Here is a 10,231-nt window from a genome sequence, read left to right as displayed (position 1 = left end):
GTGGTGCCCTCCCTGTATGAGGCATGCAGAGCATCAAGTGAGGCAAGATGCTGCAGGGCAAACAAGCAGAGCTGAACATCCCACAGAACAAAATCATGCAGGATGTGGAGACTCAGTGGAACTCCACATACCTGATGCTCAAAAGGCTGGTGGAGCAACAGAAGGCCATCCATGAGATGGCCTTGTTTGGGGAGATTGGAATCAGTGGCCCCCTTAACGGAGCTGAGTGGGATACTATCTCCCAGATCTTGGTGGTCCTCAAGCCTTTCCTCAAGGCCACCAAGGCCTTCAGCGCTGGTGATGCCCTTCTTAGCCAGGTGATTCCTGTAGTGAGGGAATTTCAGAACCAAATGGAGAAGTTCCAGGGGATCCATGTTCCTGGCTGGGGCAAGCCACTGTCACCAGGCATCCGAACACTGGTCAGGCAGCTGAAGGGGGGCATCAGGAAGTGGTTGGATCCCTTGAAGTCCAGTACGGTCCAAGTGCTGGCCTCCATGTGTGACCTGAGGGTGAAGGACAGCATATGCAGAAGCCAAAGCCTGAACTAGTGGATGGAGGTGCTGGTGAAGAGAGTCAGGGAGGCAGCACAGTGTTCATGGGGGGATGTGGAAGAGGGGGATCCACTGTTCCATGCTAGCACACTATCCACCAGCCATTTTCCTCCTTCACCACAGGTGATGTCAATATGGGCCAAGGGCGTGGCTTCAATGGTGGGGTCCAGAGGCACCAGACCCCTCCATGAGGCAGGTAGTACTCAGGCCTTGGTGGCTGCCTATCTTACCAAGGACATGGAGCCACTGCTGTGTGACCCCTTGGCCTACTGGGCAAACCACAGCCAGATGTGGCAGGATCTGGCCACAGTTCCCCATGAACACCTGTCCTGTCCACTGACCAGTGTTTTGAGTGGGAGGGTGTTCAGCATTGCTGTGGATGTAGTGACATCCCCACTGCACCTGCTCAGATCCTGTTTTGGTGGAGCAGCTGGTGTTCCAGAAGGTAAACCTCCCACAGCTGGGGTTCCCCAAGATCCAGGTGCAGATGGAGTGAATGCCATGCTCCCCACTCTGTCCACACCTATTTCCTTTTTTTCATTTTTTAAAAGCCATTTAATTTCCCACTGTCAGAGATGGAGGGGGAACTCACTGCATCACCAGCCAGCAGGGGAAGAACACGTCCATGCTGAGGTTCCATGCCAGGACTAACTTGGAGGTATGGGTTGGGACTACGGGGAAAGAGGAGGCCCCAGGTCCTGGGCATGACCACTAAAACTTCACTCTGCCAGGGTCAGGGAGGCCTGGTGGGCCTGCTGGTGGCATGGTAGCCCCTGGAAATGCCAGGACCGAGGATCCCCCTGGTGAAAGGTGGGTAGGAGGCACCATAATCTCCATCTACCACATGCACACACAGAGTCTTGGCTAGGGAGAGCCCAGGCCCATCATGTCTTTGACAGGCCTGAGGCTTGCTGGTTGCAGTGGAGTTGTGAGGCTCCAGGTTAGCTCAGCTTAGCTGCCTGGGATGCCAGCTTTTGGGTTGAAAAACCCTTTGCAGGCTGGGGAAACAGCTGCAGTTGGTCTCTGTGTGAGCTGTCCCTGGGTAGAAAAAAATAGTAAAGAAGCCAGGGGCTGGCATACAATGCAGGCAAGAAAGCCAGTCAGTGAAAATGGAAATGGAGGTGTAAGGGGGTGAGGGACAGGCTGGGATGGTGGGGGAGGGGGAAGGGGGATGTAGCAGCACAGGTAAAAGTGGAGAGGTACCTGGGGAGCCAGATAACTGGCAGGTTGTAGTGTGTCAGAATTCCACTGTCTTTATTGAGTCCATGAGTTTCTGTACCTACTACTTAGGAGGGTGATGAAGTGAAGTTCATAGACCAGACTGTGAAAAGTGGTTTGTAAATTTCCTTTCAAGATCATGCCTGAGAGACTAAAGACAGAGTGGGTTTTTTTGTGAGAAATGTGCCCCCACAGGTAGTTGGGTATGATTGTCTTGAATAGATTCTGGTGTGCAGTCTGTGGGGGTACTGGAGATTGTTGGCAGGTTTTCTGTTTTGAGCTGTAAGAAGGTGGCTTCAGTTCTAGTGATGAGGTTGTGGAGGGCCAGTAGGGGGAGCTCCTGTGTTGATCTTCCCACCTCACCATGCCTGTCCACCTTCTGGACTCCACGTGTCTCTCCAGGGGTGCCTAAGCCCTGGCAGACCCCCTTTCGAGCCCCACCACAGAGTCCGAGGGTAACGTGTGCTGCTGCCACCCCGAGAAGGGACTGTCTGGGTCCTTTGTCCTCGGGGAAACACAGGCCTAATAGACCTATGGGTACTCGACCCAATACAAGAACTTGGGGCACTTCCCCAACTCGGGGGCCAAAAAGGATAGTCTCCCTTAGTCCACAGACCCAAGGGGCCTCCTGGGTATAATTAAACCCACCCCTCAATAAGTCTCCTACACCAGTCACAAAGGAGACTTTATTGGTTACAGAGGGTAGGGTTAGAATAGGGTACAGGGTAGAGCAATATCATAGAAATCCCATAGAGCAAACTCCTGTGGCTGGGGTAGCCTTTGATCTCGCATCTGAGTTACTGCAAGCTATATATCTAGTTGGATCTCAGTTAACTTACTCACAAGTATCATCTAGAGGCTGTTGGAGAATCCCTCTGGAGGCAGACAGTTCCTTGATCATGAGTTTTGAGAGAGAGAGCAAGTTTCAAACGGTACAGCTCTTCTTTGTTTCTGAGTATCCCTCATGGCTGCTGCCCCCTCCTCCTGGGCAATCCTTAACTTATAGCCCTTGTGACCTCATTTACCTGGTCCAATGGAGGCCAGCACCTGTTGGCTGTGAGCCAAACAATTTGAAATACATCACTAGTTGCCAGGCAGACACTAGCCCACCAGGAAGGAAGCCCCTCACCCAGGTATGTGATGCCAGTCATGTAGGCAGAGGGAACAGGTTTCCCCCCTCCCTCAGGAATGTATCCAGCTCAGGTTACTCAACAAGATAGGGTAAAGGTATGTATCCTCTGCTGGGCCCATCCTAATCAAAATTGTCACAGAGCAGATTTTTTGGGGGGGAGAAGCAAAGGTGGCTTTCTGCCACAGAGGTTAGGTGCTTGTTTGAATTTACAAACCACTTTTCACAGCCAGGCCTATGAACTTCATGTCACCCATGTCACGTGTTTTGCTTGTCAGCAGCTTGAGGTGCAGTTTCCCAGAAACCCCTCCACCTCTGTCCTTGAAATCTGGCAGGCTTCATGGCCTCAGCGAGGGCTAGCATGCCTGCAGTTTTCACCCTGCTTTGCCTTAACACACACACGTGACATGAGTTTTGCTTTCAAGACTTTGAGGTGCAGTTTCCCAGAAACCTTTGCTCCTAACTCCTTGAAACTTGGCAAGCTTCATGGATCCAAAAGCATCTACTGGCCCTACAAGTTTCATTTGAATCATGGGCAAAGCATCGAAACAACGTCCAAACAGCAAAACAGTTTTGACTAAATGAAACGCAACAGTGCTTTCAAAAGGAAATGAAACTTGAAATGAAACACTGAAACACTGTCCCATCAAAACATTGAAACAAAAGTCAAAATGTAATGGTGCTGCTTCATACAGCCCTACTGCCTGCTACTTCTGCCACTTTCCCCCAACCTGCCACCACCACTTCTCTACCTGTGGGGTCGGGGTCAGAGCCATCCCACAGGTAAGGGTGGGAGCACAGTGTGTGCTACCCCTGTGGTAGTGAGCAGGGTTCAGCCCCATGCAAGCACAGCAGGGGTAGCCTGGAGCCAGACTGGATACAGTGAATTGGGAGGCACCCACATGCAGGCTAAATGAAATAGTCTGGTGGGCTGGATCCAGCCTGCAGGCTGTTTTTTGCCTGCCTCTGAGCTAGACTGTTCCCAGTGGTGGCAGATGACAGAACAAGGAGCAACGGTCTCCCATATTGTATCTTTCAAAGGAATTGCATAAGGGATTATGTTTTTCAGTCACATGAAACTCAGTGTACTTCAATTCCTTTCTTTAGATAGTGCTGTGCTCACCAGAAATTCACAGGTTTAAGTCCCAGTCAGTTAAAAATGTACTATAAAGCTTGAGGGATTGTGGAAATAGGAGCATCAGCAAGGTCTAAAGTCAAGGAAAGTACACCTGGTTTATCACAATAGTGCCTAGAATATAAGTTTCCCATAAAGGCTAGATAAAATGTTATTTTCACATCTATATTGCTAAAAAATGAAGTTTCATTTCATTAACTTCATGAATTTTTACACATTTTTACACTATTTTAATTATTTTTACACATTTTTAAAAAAATGAATTTTACACTAATATTTGTGTAGAGACCTGGCTCTAAGGGAAATTTGAGGGGTGTGAAACACAAACTCAGATTATTCCCCCTCCTTCCCCAGAATTTCCCTTCCTAGGCACTGAGATCCAGATCCAGATCTAGCCCTTCCTCTGGCACTGGAAGGCTCAGCATGGGAAGTGAAATGGGGGTGGAGGAGGCTGTCATGCTCGTGCTGGTGCTGCTGCGTGTTGTTGTCATGGTGGTTGTGGGCGGGATTATGGCTGGTGCTCATGGAGGGATGCAGTCTCAGACACAGGCAGTGGCACTGGCACGGCTTCCCTCTCCTTGCTGCTTGTGGAAGCCTCATCCCTTCTAACTGGAGGAAAGAGGCTGCATCTCAATTTGGTGGTGGTGGGGAACTTATAGCTCTCCCTCTACCCGCTCTTTTGCCCCTCCCTGAAGTCTCGCCAGCTGCATTTCCACCATGCTTCATGCTGTGTTTCATGTCTTGCTTTTCTATAAATATATAAATTTATTCATGTGCCTATATAAATTCAGTAGTGTGGGTGGGTGGGTGGATGCAAAGAACAAATTATAAATGTATAAAACCAAATACAATATGTCTTCTTTCCTATGTAAAGTCAGTAGTGTAGGTGGGTGGATGCAAAGAAAAAACTATAAATGTATAAAACCAAATATAATGTCTTCCTCCCTATATAATTTCAATACTGTGTGTGGGTGCAAAGAAACTATTAATATATAAAAACAAATATAAATATGTCTTGCTTCCTATATAAATTATATAATGTGTGTGTGGTGCAAACTATAAATGTATGAAAACAAATATACTATATCTTTCTTCCTATATAAATCTAATAATATATGTGTGTGTGTGCTGCAAGGTATGTATAGAAAACAAATGTATCTCCCTTCCTATATAAATTCTATAATGTATGTATGTATGCTGCAAGCTTTAAATGTATAGAAATTAAATATAAAAGTATTTCCCTTCCTATATAAATTAAATTCTATAGTGTAATGCTATCCAATATAATCATAACATTGAAAAGAATAAATCAATGAATATATTAATAAAATAAAAGCATGTATAACAAAGAAAAAGACATTCTGAAATCCCTCTTGCTAGGCTAGCAAGTAGGAAATGAACAGGAGCCTTTGTTGTCTGATGCTGCTGAGATGCTGTTAAACAGCTCAGTAACTGACACCAAGGCAGAAAGCTGGCCAGTTCAAACAATGCTGCCTTTTATGCTGTTTTTCCATCCCTCCCCCAGAGCACTGGGATTGGAAGGGATCTCAGGGAAGAATGACAGTCACTAGCCAATTACACAGTCAATATGAGAGCAGTCCTTTCCCACTCTTCCCCCCTTTTCCCCCTCCCTCTTCTTACTTTCTGTTTCCCTGCAGGCAAGCCCAGCTTCAGCCGAAGCTTCAACACTTAAAATGTTTAGAAACTTTCAAAACCTTTTGACTGCCCTCATTTTGTTTCAAGGTTGTTTCGAAGCCCTCTGTTTTGTTTTGATTTCACTGTTTCAAGCTCAAAACAAGTTGAAACAGCATTGAAATGAAACAGCCAGCAAAGCTTTGCACAGGCCTAGTCCTAGCAAGGGGTCCAAGAACCTACAGGGTTTAGTGGGGTCCATTAGGACTGTGACTGAGCTGAAGCTTGAGGGCAGCTTCCCTATCTATTATCTTTTTCAACAAGATGTGGCAGCAGGTGAGAAGAGAAGCTGCCCACAGGGTAGAGGTGGCACAGTCACAGGGTCCTAGGGGTATCATGGTCATCTCTAGGGACTGTACTCCATGACAAAGTCCAGTTTCTCAGAAGCCCCTGCACCTATCTCCTTGAAAGCTGATAGGCTGCATGGCCTCAGAAAGGGCTACCATCCCTGCTTTTTTCATGCCATTCTGCCTTAACACACACATCACAAGTTTTGCTCTGAACAGTTTGACGTGTGGTTTCCCAGAAACCCCTGCACCTATCTCCTTGAAAACTGGTAGGCTTCATGGCCTCAGCAGGGGCTACTATGCCTGCTATTTTCACCCCACTGTGCCTTCATACTCACAAGTGACATGAGTTTTGCTTTCAAGACTTTGAGGTGCCATTTCCCAGAAACCCCTGCACCAATCCCCTTTAAACTTGGCAGGCTTTATGGCCTCAGAAGGGGCTACTATCCCTGCTGTTGTCCCCTAGTGTTTACAAGAGGTGTACTTTTCAGAAGGAAACTAAAGAAAGAAGCCTATTACCTGTAGTGGCTGATCAGAGACTTGTTTTTGCTGAGTTACGAAGAAAGAGCAAAGAGTCTACCTTCCCCAGAGCAGCAGAAGCCTCACCTCTGCCACCTACTGGTGGCTCATAGTTAAAGCTGTATTGCCATTTATTGTTATGGGAAAGGGAGTGTGACCAGAGGGAAATCAATCTAGGTTATGGTGCGGGAGACTTTTTTTAGTGTTATAACCAGGTAAATGTAATCATTAAGGTTGTCTGATACAAGCAGGACCACCCAGTGTCATGGAATTGTTCATCTATTGTTGCAGTTATAAATTCTATTCAATTTGTTGGTTTTATTATTACTTATTGATTATATCTATCTATATCTATCTATATCTATATATAGCTATATGTATATATACCTATCGAGAGAGAGAGAGAGAGAGAGAGGTTCTTGAAGGCTCAGATCAAGTGTAATCAAGGGTTACAACCCCCTCTCTGCACCAGATAGACCTTCACTTCGAGAGGATTCTTCAACAACGGAAGACCCTGCTCCACCCGAAGAGGACCCCCACGATGAGACTCTATAGGGACTGAGAAATTTTTTCTTTGAACCACTTCTTCCACCATTGCGGACCATTGTAACGGGTTTGTGTGCATCTATCTTCTTTTTCTCTCAGTGTCGCGAACCCCCTCCCTTCCCTTCCCCTTTTCCCCATCCCCCTTACCCCCGGGCTTAGTTGGCTAACACTGTATCTCCTGTAACCTAGTTGCGTTCCCCTCCTTACCCCCATCCTCCTATTGTTAGTCCCTCGCTTGGGCGCTATATATTTCCCTACCGGCTTTGGCAGGTTTTTTTGGATTCACAATCCTAAACATTTACTAATAAAAGTCAATCTATATCTATCTATCTATCTATATTATATATCTTCTCTTGATTAATTATTTCTTTTCTGTATATAGTTGTGTATAATAAAGAAATGCATTTGTTTATTGGACATAATGTAAATTCATGGGCAGTGAGGGTGAGGGACACACCTCTCCATGGAACACCTCAATCAGCAGACCTGCCTGAGGGGGTTCACAGGGCTACTGATACCCTGAGGATCCAGAACCTGGCATATCACCCAGCCTAGCATGCTGGTGAGGGTTACAGTTACAAAACTGCAAACCAGATATTCTGGAATGTAATTCTTACATATATTAACATAAAGAGAGACTGGGCAGGTAAGTACCAAAACAGTGGAAGCCAATACACAGAGGCTGCCCATACAACTTGTGGCACACATCCCTCATGTTGGCCATCACAGGATCACAGAAGCAATTATTATTACTTAGTAGTTGTTGTAGTAATGTTCTGGTAGTACCAAGGATCCCTAGTCTTGGATCAGGACATAATTATGTTAAAGAAAACTAAGTCCCTGAACATAAGATCTTACCATCTAAGATTTAGATAGTAAACAAAGGGCAGCAAAAATAAAAACAATGGGCTTGGAAGGAAGCATATGAGAACAACAAAGAGGTGTATAGGTCCAACAGTCAACATGGTGATTCCTACCTCTTTATTTAGCTAATAAATGGAATATTGTTTGTATTCTACTGATAAGGGCCACTACTTCATGAAATTGCCCTATGTATTCTTTTTTTCTGTATTTTTTTGTACATGGTGCTTAACAGATGGAGTGATATTGAATGCCTTCAGGCATTTGGGTCTCTCAGGGACTAGATCTGGAAGAAGAAAAGAAGTAATTTTGACTCCACTTTCCAATATGCATTGCAGGTACCTGTTTTTGCTTGCTCCACTGAAAATAGGGACAGCTGACAACCGACGCCCAGGAAAAAGCCAACCTATTAAATGGGTACTTTGCGTCAGTTTTTCATCAGTCCCACAGGTTGCCCCTGCCCATTACAGGGCAGTGAGGTCTGGGTGAGGGAGATCCCTTGCCCTCCATCAATGCTGACCTCATGAAGAAATGCCTTGAGAGGATAGACACCTTCAAGTCAACCGGCATTGACAGTTTACACCCCAGGGTACTCAAGGAGCTGGCTAGCATCATAGCTCAGCCCCTGGCACGGATCTTCAAGAGCTCCTGGTGCTCTTGTGAAGTGCCCAATAATTGGAAGAAGGCCAATGTGGTGCCTATTTTCAAGAAAGGGAGGAAAGTGGATCCGGCAAACTACAGGCCCATCAGCCTGACCTCTATCCTGGGAAGGTTTTAGAAAAAAATCATAAAAGAGGCCATCCTCAATGGACTGGAAAATGGCAACATCCTGAGGGATAGCCAGCATGGGGTTGTGGTGGATAGGTCTTGCTTGACCAGTCTCATTTCCTTTTACAACCAAGTGAACTATCACCTGGGCAAGGGAGAGGAGATTGATGTTCTATATCTTGACTTCAAAAAAGCCTTTGATCTGGTATCCCATGATCACCTTTTGGCAAAATTAGCCAACAGCGGCCTCGGGTCCACAATGATCTGCTAGCTGGGGAATTGGCTCCATGGTCGGACCCAGAGAGTGGTGGTTGATGGAAGTCAATCATCATGATGCCCTGTGACCAGTGGGGTCCCTCAAGGCTCTGTCCTTGGGTCTATATTGTCCAACATCTTCATTAATGATGTGGACATTGGAGTCAGAAGTGGACTGACCAAGTTCACTGATTATACCAAACTCTGCGTAAAGCATCCACACCTGAGGACAGGAGGGTGATCCAAGCTGACCTGGACAGGCAGCAAAGAAAGAGACTTGGGGGTCATCACTGACCACAAGATGAACATGAGCCTTCAATGCGATGCTGCAGCTACTAAAGCGAGCAAAATGCTGGCTTGCATCCATAGATGCTTCTCAAGCAAAACCTGGGACATCATTCTCCCATAGTACTCAGCCTTGGTGAGGCCACAGCTGGAGTACTGCATCCAGTTTTGGGCTCCACAGTTCAAAAATGATGTGGAGAAGGTTGAGAGAGTCCAGAGAAGAGCCACATTCATGATCAGAGGTTAGGAAAACAGACCTTACGATGACAGGCTGAGAGCTATGGGACTCTTCAGCCTGGAAAAGCTCAGGCTCAGGGGCGATCTGATGGCCACCTATAAGTTTATAAGAGGTGTTCACCAGGATCTGGGGGAACGATTGTTCACCAGAGCCCCCCACGGGATGACAAGGTCAAATGGTTATAAACTCCTGCAAGACCGTTTCAGGCTGGACATAAGGAAGAACTTCTTTACTGTCCGAGCCCCCAAGGTCTGATATAGCCTGCCATCAGAGGTGGTTCAAGCACCTACTCTGAACGCCTTCAAGAAAAATGTGGATGTTTATCTTGCTGGGATCCTGTGACCCCAGCTGACTTCCTGCCCCTGGGGCAGGGGGCTGGACTCGATGATCTTCCGAGGTCCCTTCCAGCCCTAATGTCTGTGAAATCTTTGAAATATATGTATGCACTGCAGTTCCATCTAGGGATTCCTGGCTTTTTAGTGCAAGGTTTAGCAGTCAGAAAAAAGTCCACTGAAAATATTTATGCAGGTACCTTCTATGTAATAGCATTTACAATCTTAGCAAAGTACAGGGCTTGACACTAGAACTCTGGTCCCCAGTTTGTGTCTCAAGGTCAGTATGTTATCTGTGAGAATATAATTCAGTCCTCTCGTCCTCAGGAAATCAAAAGTTAAAAAACAATGAGGACAGGGAGAGTAAGAAAAACATTATCTTCAGCACATTTCTTGTTCAGCATCTTTTTCCACA

The sequence above is a fragment of the Alligator sinensis genome, unplaced genomic scaffold (genome assembly GCF_000455745.1).
Source record: "Alligator sinensis unplaced genomic scaffold, ASM45574v1 scaffold706_1, whole genome shotgun sequence".
NCBI classification, from domain to species: domain Eukaryota; kingdom Metazoa; phylum Chordata; order Crocodylia; family Alligatoridae; genus Alligator; species Alligator sinensis.
This window is presented reverse-complemented; position numbering follows the sequence as displayed.